This window comes from Enhydra lutris, unplaced genomic scaffold, assembly GCF_002288905.1.
Source record: "Enhydra lutris kenyoni isolate GAN:26980312 unplaced genomic scaffold, ASM228890v2 scaffoldscaffold100, whole genome shotgun sequence".
In the NCBI taxonomy this organism is placed as follows: domain Eukaryota; kingdom Metazoa; phylum Chordata; class Mammalia; order Carnivora; family Mustelidae; genus Enhydra; species Enhydra lutris.
In genome coordinates this window covers 130,588-141,639 of record NW_019154184.1, presented here as the reverse complement: position 1 = coordinate 141,639, position 11,052 = coordinate 130,588, and positions in this window count along the sequence as shown.

Sequence of the window (11,052 nt, the reverse complement as noted above, 5' to 3'; positions counted from 1 at the left end):
ATGTAGAAAAATAAAAGTGAAAGCACACTGGTTACAAACCTTTGGGATGCAGTAAAAATGATTCTATGAGGCAATTTGATGGTAATACAGGCCTACTTCAAAAAGCAAGAAAAATCTCATACAAAAAACCCTAAACTTACACTGAACTGAGCAAGAAAAATAAGGATAAACAAAACCCAAAACCATCAGAATGAAGGAAATAAGGATTAGCGCAAAAATAAATGATATACAAACTAAACAACAACAATAACACCAGATCAATGAAACCAGGAGCTAGTTCTTTATAAAGTTCAACAAGATTGATAAAGCTATAGCCATCAAAACAAAGCAAAACAAAACAAAAAATGTAAAGCACTCAAAGTCACAAGTGAAAGAGGAGAAATAACAACCAACACCACAGAAATGAAAGCAACTGAGATAGAATATTATGAAAATGTTTATGACCTCAAATTGGACAACTTAGAAGAAATGGCTAAATACCTGAAAAGTTGTTGGGGTTAATGTAGAGCATGAAATCAGCCATAATACCTTGCCTGCTAAAATGTAACACAGAGTCCACTGGGGGTAAAGGAAGGTTTTGGGGGAGGGGGATAGGCCTTTGGAATTCCAAGACCTGTGTAACCACTCCACAATGGAATGCCAGAGGGATTTGCCTTCCCTAAAGCTTTCTTAGCCCAAACAGCTGCCCTGTGCTCTAAGAAATGTATGCATGGTCCTTTAAGGTATGTTTAGTAGAACATGCAGATTAGCATATCTTATCTTTCTGGTAAACAGATCTTCCTAGTTTTAGTAAGTTCCCTTGTCACATATCTGATGCTTGAGAAACGGTGGTAAATATTTGTGATTATCCTGAAGGACCAATAAAAGCAGGAGCAAAGAAGAGCAAAGGGTCTTCTCCTCTGAGCGTTGACCCTGTTTCTTACTCCTTTTGTTCACAGCAAAGTTTGGAGTAATCTTCCATCCCCTGGTACGGGGATTGCTGGCCATTCCCAGCAGAAAGGCATAACCTAATAAAACTGGAGAAGGAAGAAATGGAAACTTTGACATACCAATTATATGCAATGAAATTGAATCAGTAAAAAAAAAAAAAAAAAAAAAAAAAACCTCCCAACAAACAAAAGTCCAGGATGAAACACTTCACAAGCAAAATCCACCAACATATAGAGTTAATGCATATTCTTCTCAAATTATTCCAAAAAGTAGAAGACAGAAAACTTCCAAATTCATTCTATGAGGACAGTATACCCCTGACACACAAACCAGATAAAGACATCACAAAAAAGAGAGAGAGAGAGAGAGAGAGAGAGAACTAGAAAGCAGTATCTCTGATGAATGTAGATGAAAAAATCTTCAACCAAATACTAGCAAACCTAATCCAACAATACATTAAAATAATCATTCACCATTATCAAGTAGGATTTATTCCCTGGATGAGAGGATAGGTCAGTATTCACAAATCAAGCAAGATGATATATCATATCAATAAGAGAAAGGATAAAAAACATAAAATCATACCAGTAGACACAGAAAAGCATTTGACACACTATATCCATTCATGTTAAAAACCTCAATAAAGTAGGTTTAGGATGAACATATCTCAACATAATAAAGGCCACATACGACTATCTAATGGCTAACATAAGGGAACATAACATGGGGAAAAATTGAAAGTTTTCCCCCTAAAGTCAAGAACAATTCAGATGTCCGCTCTCATCATGTTTATTTAACATAGTACTGGAATCCTAGCTAAAACAATCACACAACAACAACAACAACAATAAAAGGCACCAAAAGTAAGGAAAAAGTGAACTTTCACTATTTCCAGATGCCATAATATATTTAGAAAACCTAAAGACTTGGGCCACCCAGGTGGCTCAGTTGGTTAAGTATCTGCCTTTGGCTCAGGTCATAATCCAAGGGACCTGGGATAGAGTCCCATATCTGGTTCTCACTCTCCCTGCCTACTCATGCTCTCTGTCTCTCTTTCTCTCTATGCCAAATATATAAAGAAAATATATTTAAAAAAAAGAAAACTGAAAGACTCCACCAAAAAACTATTACAACTGATAAATGAATTCAGTAAATTCACAAGATACGAAATCAATGTGCAGAAATCTGTTGCATTTCTATACACTAATAATGAAGCAGTAGAGAGAGAAAGTAATAAATCAATCTCATTTACAATTACACCAAATATGTGAAAGACCTATACTCAGAAAACTATAAAACACTGATGAAAGAAATTAAAAATGACACAAAGAAATGGAAAGATATTCCATGCTTATGGATTGGAAAAACAGCAATTGTTAAAAATGTCTACAGTATCCAAAACAATTGATATATTTAATACAATACCTTTCAAAATACCAATAGCATTTTTCACAAAACTAGAGCCAGAAAATCCTAAAATTTGTATGAAACTACAAAGGAACTGAATAACCAAAGCAGTTTTGAAAAAGAAAAACAAAGTTGTAGGTATCACAATACTAGTCATTAAGCTATATTCTAAAGCTGTAGTAATCAAAGAATGATACTGCCAAAAAAAAGACACATAAGTCAACAGAACAGAGAAAAAAAAAAAAAAAAGAAAAAAAAAGAAATGAACCCAAAATTATATGGCCAATTAATCTTTAATAAAGCACAAAAGAATATGCAATGGGAAAAAGAGTCTCCTCAACATGGTGTTGGGAAAACTGGTCAGATAAATAAGACAATGAAACTGGACCACTTTTTTATAGCATACACAAAAATTAACACTAAATACACTGAAGACCTAAATGTGAGACTTGAAGCAATAATAGGAGAGGAGAGCATAGGTAGTAATGACTGACATCAACTGTAGTAACATTTTTTCTAGATATGTCTCCTGAGGTAAGGGAGGTAAAAGAAAAAATAAACTATTGGTACCACACCAAAATGAAAAGCAGAACAAAGGAAACAATCAACACACCTTAAAGATAGCTTATGGAATGGAAGATTTTGCAAATGACCTATCTGATGAAGGAGTAGTATCCAAAATATATAAAGAACTGACACAGTTCAACATCCAAAAATCAAATAATCCAACTTAAAAATTAACAACACAAGAAGACAAAATTAACAAGACAAGAAACAACAAGAGTTGGAGAGGATATGGAGAAAGGGGAACACTTTTACACTGTTGGTGGGAATGCCAGCTGTTACAGCTACTCTGAAAAATAGTATGTAGGTTCCTCAAGATGTTAAAAATAGACCTACCCTATGACACTGCAATTGCACTACTGGGTATTTACTCCTAGTAAAATAATGAAAAGAAGTGAAAAGAAGGGCCATATTGTACCCCAACGTTCATAGCAGCAATGGCCACAATCACCAAACTGTGGAAAGAGCCAAGATGCCCTTCAACAGATGAATGGATAAAGAAGATATGGTCTAGGGGCGCCTGGGTGGCTCAGTGGGTTGAGCCGCTGCCTTCGGCTTGGGTCATGATCTCACAGTCCTGGGATCGAGTCCCACATCGGACTCTCTGCTCAGCGGGGAGCCTGCTTCCCTCTCTCTCTGCCTGCTTCTCTGTCTACTTGTGATCTCTCTCTGTCAAATAAATAAATAAAATCATAAAAAAAGAAGATATGGTCCATATATAGAATGGAAAATTACACCTTCATCAGAAAGGATGAATACCCAACTTTTGTATCAACATGGATGGGACTGGAGATTATGTTGAGTGAAATAAGTCAAGCAGAGAGAGTAAATTATCATAAGGTTTCACTTATTTGCATAAGGAATAACAGGGAGGATATTAGGAAAAGGAAAGGAAAAGTGAATTGGGGGAAATTGGAGGGGGAGACCAACCATGAGAGACTGTGGACTCTGAGAAACAAAGTGGGAGTTTTGGAAGGGGGAGGTGAGAGAACGGGTGAGCCTGGTGAGTATTAAAGAGGGCACATATTGCATGGAGCAGTGGGTGTGGTGCATAAACAATGTATCTTGGAACACTGAAAAAATAAAATAAAATTTTAAAAAATGGGCAGAAGAAATGAACAGGCATTTCTTCAAAGAAGACATATGGATGGACAACAGACATAGGAAAAGATGCTCATCATCACTTATCATCAGGGAAATGCAAATGAAAATTACGAGATTCACCTGAAAACTGTCAGAATGGCTAAAATCAAAACCACAAGAAACAACAGATATTGGCCAGGATGTGAAGAAAAAGGAATTCTTGTGCGCTGTTCGTCAGAAGGCAAACTGGCACAGCTGTTCCTCAAAAAGTTAAAAATAGAATGACTCTATGATTCAGCAACTGCACTACTGGGTATCTACCCCAAAAATGCAGAAATGGTAGTTCAAAAAGATAAGTCCAACCTTTATGTTTATAGAAGCATTATTTACCTTAGCCAAATTATAGTAGCAGTCCAAGTATCCATCAATAGATGAATGTGTAAAGAAGATGTGCTTTATATATAGCATGGAATATTATTTAGCCATAAAAAAGAATGAAATCATGCCATTTGGAAAACTTGGATGGAGCTAGAGAGTATAATATTAGGCAAAACCAGTAAGTTAGAAAAAAAGACAAATAGCATGCGATATCAGCCATATGTTTACTTTTTTTATTATGCTCAATTAGCCATCATTAATTTTTGATGTACTCTTCAATGATTCATTAGTTGCATATAACTCCCAGGGCTCATCATCACATGTGTCCTCCTTTATACCCATCATGTTGTTACCCCACCCACTAATTCCCCTCCCTTCTGTAACCCTGTTTGTTTCCCAGGGTCCAGAATCTCTCATAATTTGTCTCCCTCTCTGATTTCTTCCCATTCAGTCTTCCCTCACTTTCTCTTTGGTCTCTGCACTATTCCTTATGTTCCACATATGATACCATATGATAATTGTCTTTCTCTGCTTGACTTATTACACTTAACATAATCCCCTCCAGTTTCATCCATGTCGATGCAAATGGTAGGCATTCCTCCTTTCTCATGGCTGAGTAATATTCCATTGTATAGATGAAACTCATCTCTCTTATCCATTCATATGTTGAAGGACATCTCAGCTCCTTCCACAGTTTGACTATAGTGTACACTGCTGCTATGAAAATTTGGGTGCAGGTGTCCCTTCTTTTCACTACATCTGTATCTTTGGGGTAAATACCTAGTAGTGCAATTGGTGGGTCATAGGGTAGCTCTATTTTTAACGTCTTGAGGAACCTACATACTGTTTTCCAGAGGGCCTGCACCAACTTGCAGTCCCACCAACAGTGTAAGAGGGTTCCCCTTTTTCCACAACCTCTCCAACACTTGCTGTTTACTGTCTTGTTAATTTTGTCCATTCTAATTGGTGTAAGGTGGTATCTCAATGCGGGTTTGATTTATATTTCCCTGATGGCTAGTGATTTTAAATTTTTTCATGTGTCTGTTAGCCATTTGTATGTCTTCCTTGGAGAAGTGCCTGTTCATGTCTTTTACCCATTTCTTGACTGGATTATTTGTTTTTTGGGTGTTGAGTTTGAGAAGTTCTTTATAGATCTTGGATAGTGGCCCCTTATCTGCACTGTCATTTGCAAATATCTTCTCCCATTCCATAAGTTGTCTCTTAGTTGTTGACTGTTTCCCTTGTTGTACAGAAGCTTTTTATCTTGATGAATCCCAAAAGTTCATTTTTTCCTTTTTTTCACATGACTTTAGAGACATTTCTTGAAAGAAGTCATGTGGCCAATGTCAAAGAGGTTACTAACTCTGTTCTCCCATAGGAGTTTGATGGATTCCTGTCTCACATTGAGGTCTTTCATCTATTTTGAAAATATCTTTGTGCTTGGTATAAGAGAATGATCTTTGTGCATGGTGTAAGGGGATGATGAAGATTCATTCTTCTGCATGTGGCTGTCCAATTTTCTGGGTACAATTTATTGAAGAGTCTGTCTTTTATTCATTGGGTATGCATTCTTGAATTATCAAAGATTAGTTGACCATAAAGTTGAGGGTCCATTTCTGGGGCTTCTATTCTGTTCCATTGATCTGTTTCTGTTTTTGTGTCAGTATCATAGTGTCTTGATGATCACATATTTGTATTATAGCTTGAATTCAGGCATTGTGATGCCCTAAGCTTTGGTTTTCTTTTTTAAAAAACCCCAAAGACAGGGTCTTTTCTGGTTCTATACAAATTTATGATTGTTTGTTCCAGCTCTGTGAAACATGTCAATGGTATTTTGACAGGGGTTGCATTGAAAGTATAGATTGCTCTGGGCAGCATAGACATTTTTTTTAAAGATTTTATTTATTTATTTGACAGAGAGAGAGATCACAAGTAGGCAGAGAGGCAGGCGGGGGGGGGGGGGGGGGAGCAGACTCCCCGCTGAGCAGAGAGCCCGATGCGGGGCTCGATCCCAGGACCCTGAGATCATGACCTGAACCAAAGGCAGAGGCTTAACCCACTGAGCCACCCAGGCGCCCCCAGCATAGACACGTTAACAATGTTTATTCTTCCAATCCATGAGCATGGAATATATTTTTCCATCTCCTTCTCTCTTCATCAATTTCTTTCATAATTGCTCTGTAGTTTCTAGGGTATAGATCCTTTACCTCTTTGGTTAGGTTTATTCATAGGTATCTTATGATTTGGGGTGTTATTGTAAATGGAATTGATTACTTAATTTCTCCTTCAGTCACACTATTAGTGTATAGAAATGCAACTGATTTCTGTGGATTGATTTTGTATCCTGAAACATTGCTAAATTGCTGTATAAGTTCTAATTATTTGGGGGTGGAGTATTTTGGGTTTTTCACATAAAATACCATATCATCTGCAAAGAGAGAGAGAGTTTGACTTCTTCTTTGCCAATTTGAATGCATTTTCTTTTTCTTTTTTGTTTTGTCTGATGACTTCTAGTACTATGTTGAATAACAATGCTGAAATTGGACATCCCCATCATTTTCCTGACCTTAAGGGAAAAGCTCTCAGTTTTTCCCCATTGAGAATAACATTCACTGTGGGTTTTTCATGGAAGGTTTTTATGATAGAGGTTTTTATGATAGAGGGTATGTTCCCTCTATCCCTATATTTTTAGAGTTTTAATCGGGAAATGATGCTTTGTTTTGTCAAATGCTTTTTCGGAATCAGCTGAGAGGATCATATTGTTTTTGTCTCTTTGTTTGTTAATGTGGTCTATCACATTGATTTATTTGCAATATGTTGAACCACCCATGCATCCCAGGGATAAATCCCACTTGGTTGTGGTGAATAATCCTTTTAATGTACTTTTGGGTCCTATTGGTTAGGAGCTTGGTGAGTATTTTGGCATCCATGTTCATCCCGGATAGTGGCTTGTAATTATCTTTTTTGGTGGCATCTTTGTCTGGTTTGGGGATCAGGGTAATGCTGGCCTCATAGAACAAGTTTGGAAGTTTTCCTTCAATTTCATTTTTTTTTGAAACAGCTTCAAAAGAATAGATATTATTTCTTATTTAAATGTTTGGTTGAATTTTCCAGGGAATCCATCTGGCTCTGGACTCTTGTTTCTTGGGAGGGTTTCGATTACTTTTTCAATTTCTTTGCTAGCCATTGGTCTGTTCAGATTGTCTATTTCTTCCTGTTTCAGTTTTGGTAGTTTATAAGTGTCTAAGAATGCAACCATTTCCTCTAGATTGCCTAGTTTTTTGGCATATAGCTGTTGGTAATAAGTTCTAATAATTGCCTCTATTTCCTTGGTATTAGTCGTGATTTCTCCCCTTCCATTCATGATTTTACTAATTTAGGTCCTTTCGCTTTTCTTTTGGATAAGTCTGAGCAGAGATTTATGCATCTTATTCTTTCAAAGAACCATCTTCTAGTTTTGTTGATCTGTTCTACTGTTCTTTAGTTCTATTTCATTTATTTCTGCCCTAATCTTTATTATTTTTCTTTTTCTGCTTGGTTTAGGCTTTATTTGCTCTTATTTCTCTAGGTCCTTTAGGTGTAAGTTTAGCTTGTTCATTTGGGATTTTTCTAATTTTTTGAGAAAGGCTTGGATTGCAATGTACTTCTCCCTTAGGACTGCCTTTGCAGTACCCCATTGGCTCTGAAACGATGTGTTTTCATTTTCATTTGTTCACATGAAGTGCTTAATTTCCTCCTTAATGTCCTGGGTTGACCCATTCATCCTTTAGCAGGATGCTTTTTAACCTCCAAGTGTTTTCTGTCCTTCCAATATTTTCCTTGTCATGGAGTTCCAGTTTCAAAGCATTATGACCTAAGAATATACAGGGAATATTCTCAATCTTTTGGTATCAGCTGACACCTGAGTTGTGACCCACTGTGTGATTTAATCTGGAGAAAGTTCCATGTGCCCTTGAGAAGAATGAGTGTTCTGTTGTTTTAGGATGCAATGTTCTATATGTATCTACAAAGTCTATCTGGGCCAATGAGTCCTTCAAAGCTCTTGTTTCTTTGCTGCTCTTCTGTTTAGATGATCTGTCTATTCCTTTGAGTGAAATGTTAAAGTCTCCCACTACTAATGTATTATTATCAATATGATTCTTTATTCTGGTTGTTAGTTGGATTATGTAGTTGGCTGCTCCCACGTTTGGGAGTTAGATATTTACAATCGTTAGATTTTTCTTTTTCTTTTTCTTTTTTAATTTCTTTTCAGCGTAACAGTATTCATTGTTTTTGCACCACACCCAGTGCTCCATGCAATACGTCCCCTCCTTAATACCCACAACCTGGCTCCCCCAACCTCCTACCCGCCACCCCTTCAAAACCCTCAGGTTGTTTTTCAGAGTCCATAGTCTTTCATGATTCACCTCTCCTTCCAATTTCCCTCAACTCCCTTCTCCTCTCCATCTCCCTATGTCCTCCATGTTATTTGTTATGCTCCGCAAATAAGTGAAATCATATGATAATTGACTCTCTGCTTGACTTATTTCATTCAGCATAATCTCTTCCAGTCCCGTCCATGTTGCTACAAAATTTGGGTATTTGGATAGACCTTCTAAGTATGATATAGTGTCCTTCCACATCTCTTACTACAGTCTTGGTTTAAAATCTAATTTGTCTGAAATGAGAATTGCTACCCAAGCTTTCTTTTGAGGTCTGTTGTCATGATAAATGGTTATCCATCCCCACTTTCAATCTGGAGGTGTCTTTAGTTTCAAAATGCAACCCTTGTGACAGCATACAAAAGGGTCCTGCTTTTTTAATCCAATCTGAAACTTTATGTTTTTTGATGGGAGCATTCAGCTCATTCTCATTGAGAGTAGCTACTAAAAGATATGAATTTGGTGCCATTGTATTGCCTGTAAATTCCATGTTTCTATAGATTATCTCTGTTAATATCTGGTCTATGTTACTCTTGGGGTCTTTCTTCTTTTATAGAATCACCTTAATATTCCTTGAAGAGCTGGCTTGGTACTCAGTTTCAGTTTCTGCTGCTTTTGGAAGCTATTTATTGCTCCATCCATTCTGAATGAGAGTTTTGCTGGATAAACTATTCTTGGCTGTATGTTCTTCTCCTTTAGTACCCTGAGTGTGTCTTGCCATCCCTTTCTGGCTTTCCAGGTCTCTGTTGATAGGTCTGATGTTTTTCTGATGTTCCTTCCTCATACATAAGAAATCTCTTCCCCCTAGCTGCTCTCAGGATAGCTTTCTTGACTCTAAGACTTGAGAACTTCATTATTACACGTCAGGAAATTGATCTATTTTTATCAATTTGGGGAGGATTTCTCTCTGCCTCGTGAACACAAATGTTTGTTTCCTTCTCCAGATTAAGGAAGTTCTTAGCTATGATTTGCTCAAATATGCCTTCTAGTCCTCTCTCTCTCCACTCCCTCAGAGATCCCAAGAATTGGAACATTTCATGTCCTCATTGATCTCACTAAATCTGTTCTCATGGGCTTCTAGCTGCCTATCCCTACCATTCTTGACTTCCTTCCTTTCTATAAGCTTATCTTCTAGATCACCAATTTGTTCTTCCACCTCATTTACCCTGTCTGTTAGAGTATTCAGGTTAGACTGCACCTCATTCATAGCATTTTTAAGTTCGTCCTGATTAGATCTCATTTCTGCCCTTAGAGATTCTATATTGTCACTGATGTTTTTTTGAAGTCCAGCTATTGACTTTATGATTATTATATTGAAGTCTATCTCTGACATCTTGTTTATATCCATATCCATTAGATCTGTGGCAGAGGACATTGTCTCTGGTTCTTTTCTTTGTTGTGACTTCCTCCTCCTAGTCATTCTGTCTAGGGATGGTTGAGTGAATGAAGAGTCCAAAATATCAACAAGAACCCAAGAAAAATGCACCTACAAAGAAATCCAAAATTGTCAAAATTTACCACAGATATGCAACCAAAGCCAAGATGATCCAAAGCAGTAAAAAAAGAAAGGAAAAAAAAAGGGAGTGGTGGGGAGAGAGATATAATCTCTCAGGCTGGACAAAGCAGGGTGATCTACATGTTCTTGATTGATTTTTGGTCTGTATTAGAAGACACTATATTACAAAATTGCACAGAAATTAGAAAAAAAATACATATACACACACATATATATATACACATATATATGTGTATATATATGTATATGAAGATAAAATTGAATAGAGTGAAAATGGGCTAGTATGGGGCATAAATCTATAAAACATATATGTGAAAAAATAAAAGTTAAGAAACAAAAACACAGGTGGGAAATAATAATCTATTTGAAATGGGAACAGGGTAAAAAAAATTTAAAAAGAAAAGAAATAAGAAAAGAAACTAAAAAAGAAATGTAAAATTTTAGCCTGAAGCATAAACGAGTTGTGAGGGAACACCTGGAGGTTCCTATATTATTTTTCCCTGGCACTGGAGTTTTATAGTCCTGTGGGAAATAATCTTATCATTCACTTGTTTTTCCAGTCTGTCTGCTAGGGGAGAGGCCTGCTGCTTGGCTTCTCAGGCATCTTTGCCTGGGTGGACTTGCTCAACCCATTGTCAGGGGAATGGACTTTATGTGAGCTTATTGTCTGTCTATGTGGTTTTTCTTCCTTTGCGTCATTCCACTTCTATTCAGAGGGTCAGAGCAAAGATAATCGTGTTGGAATCTCTGGCC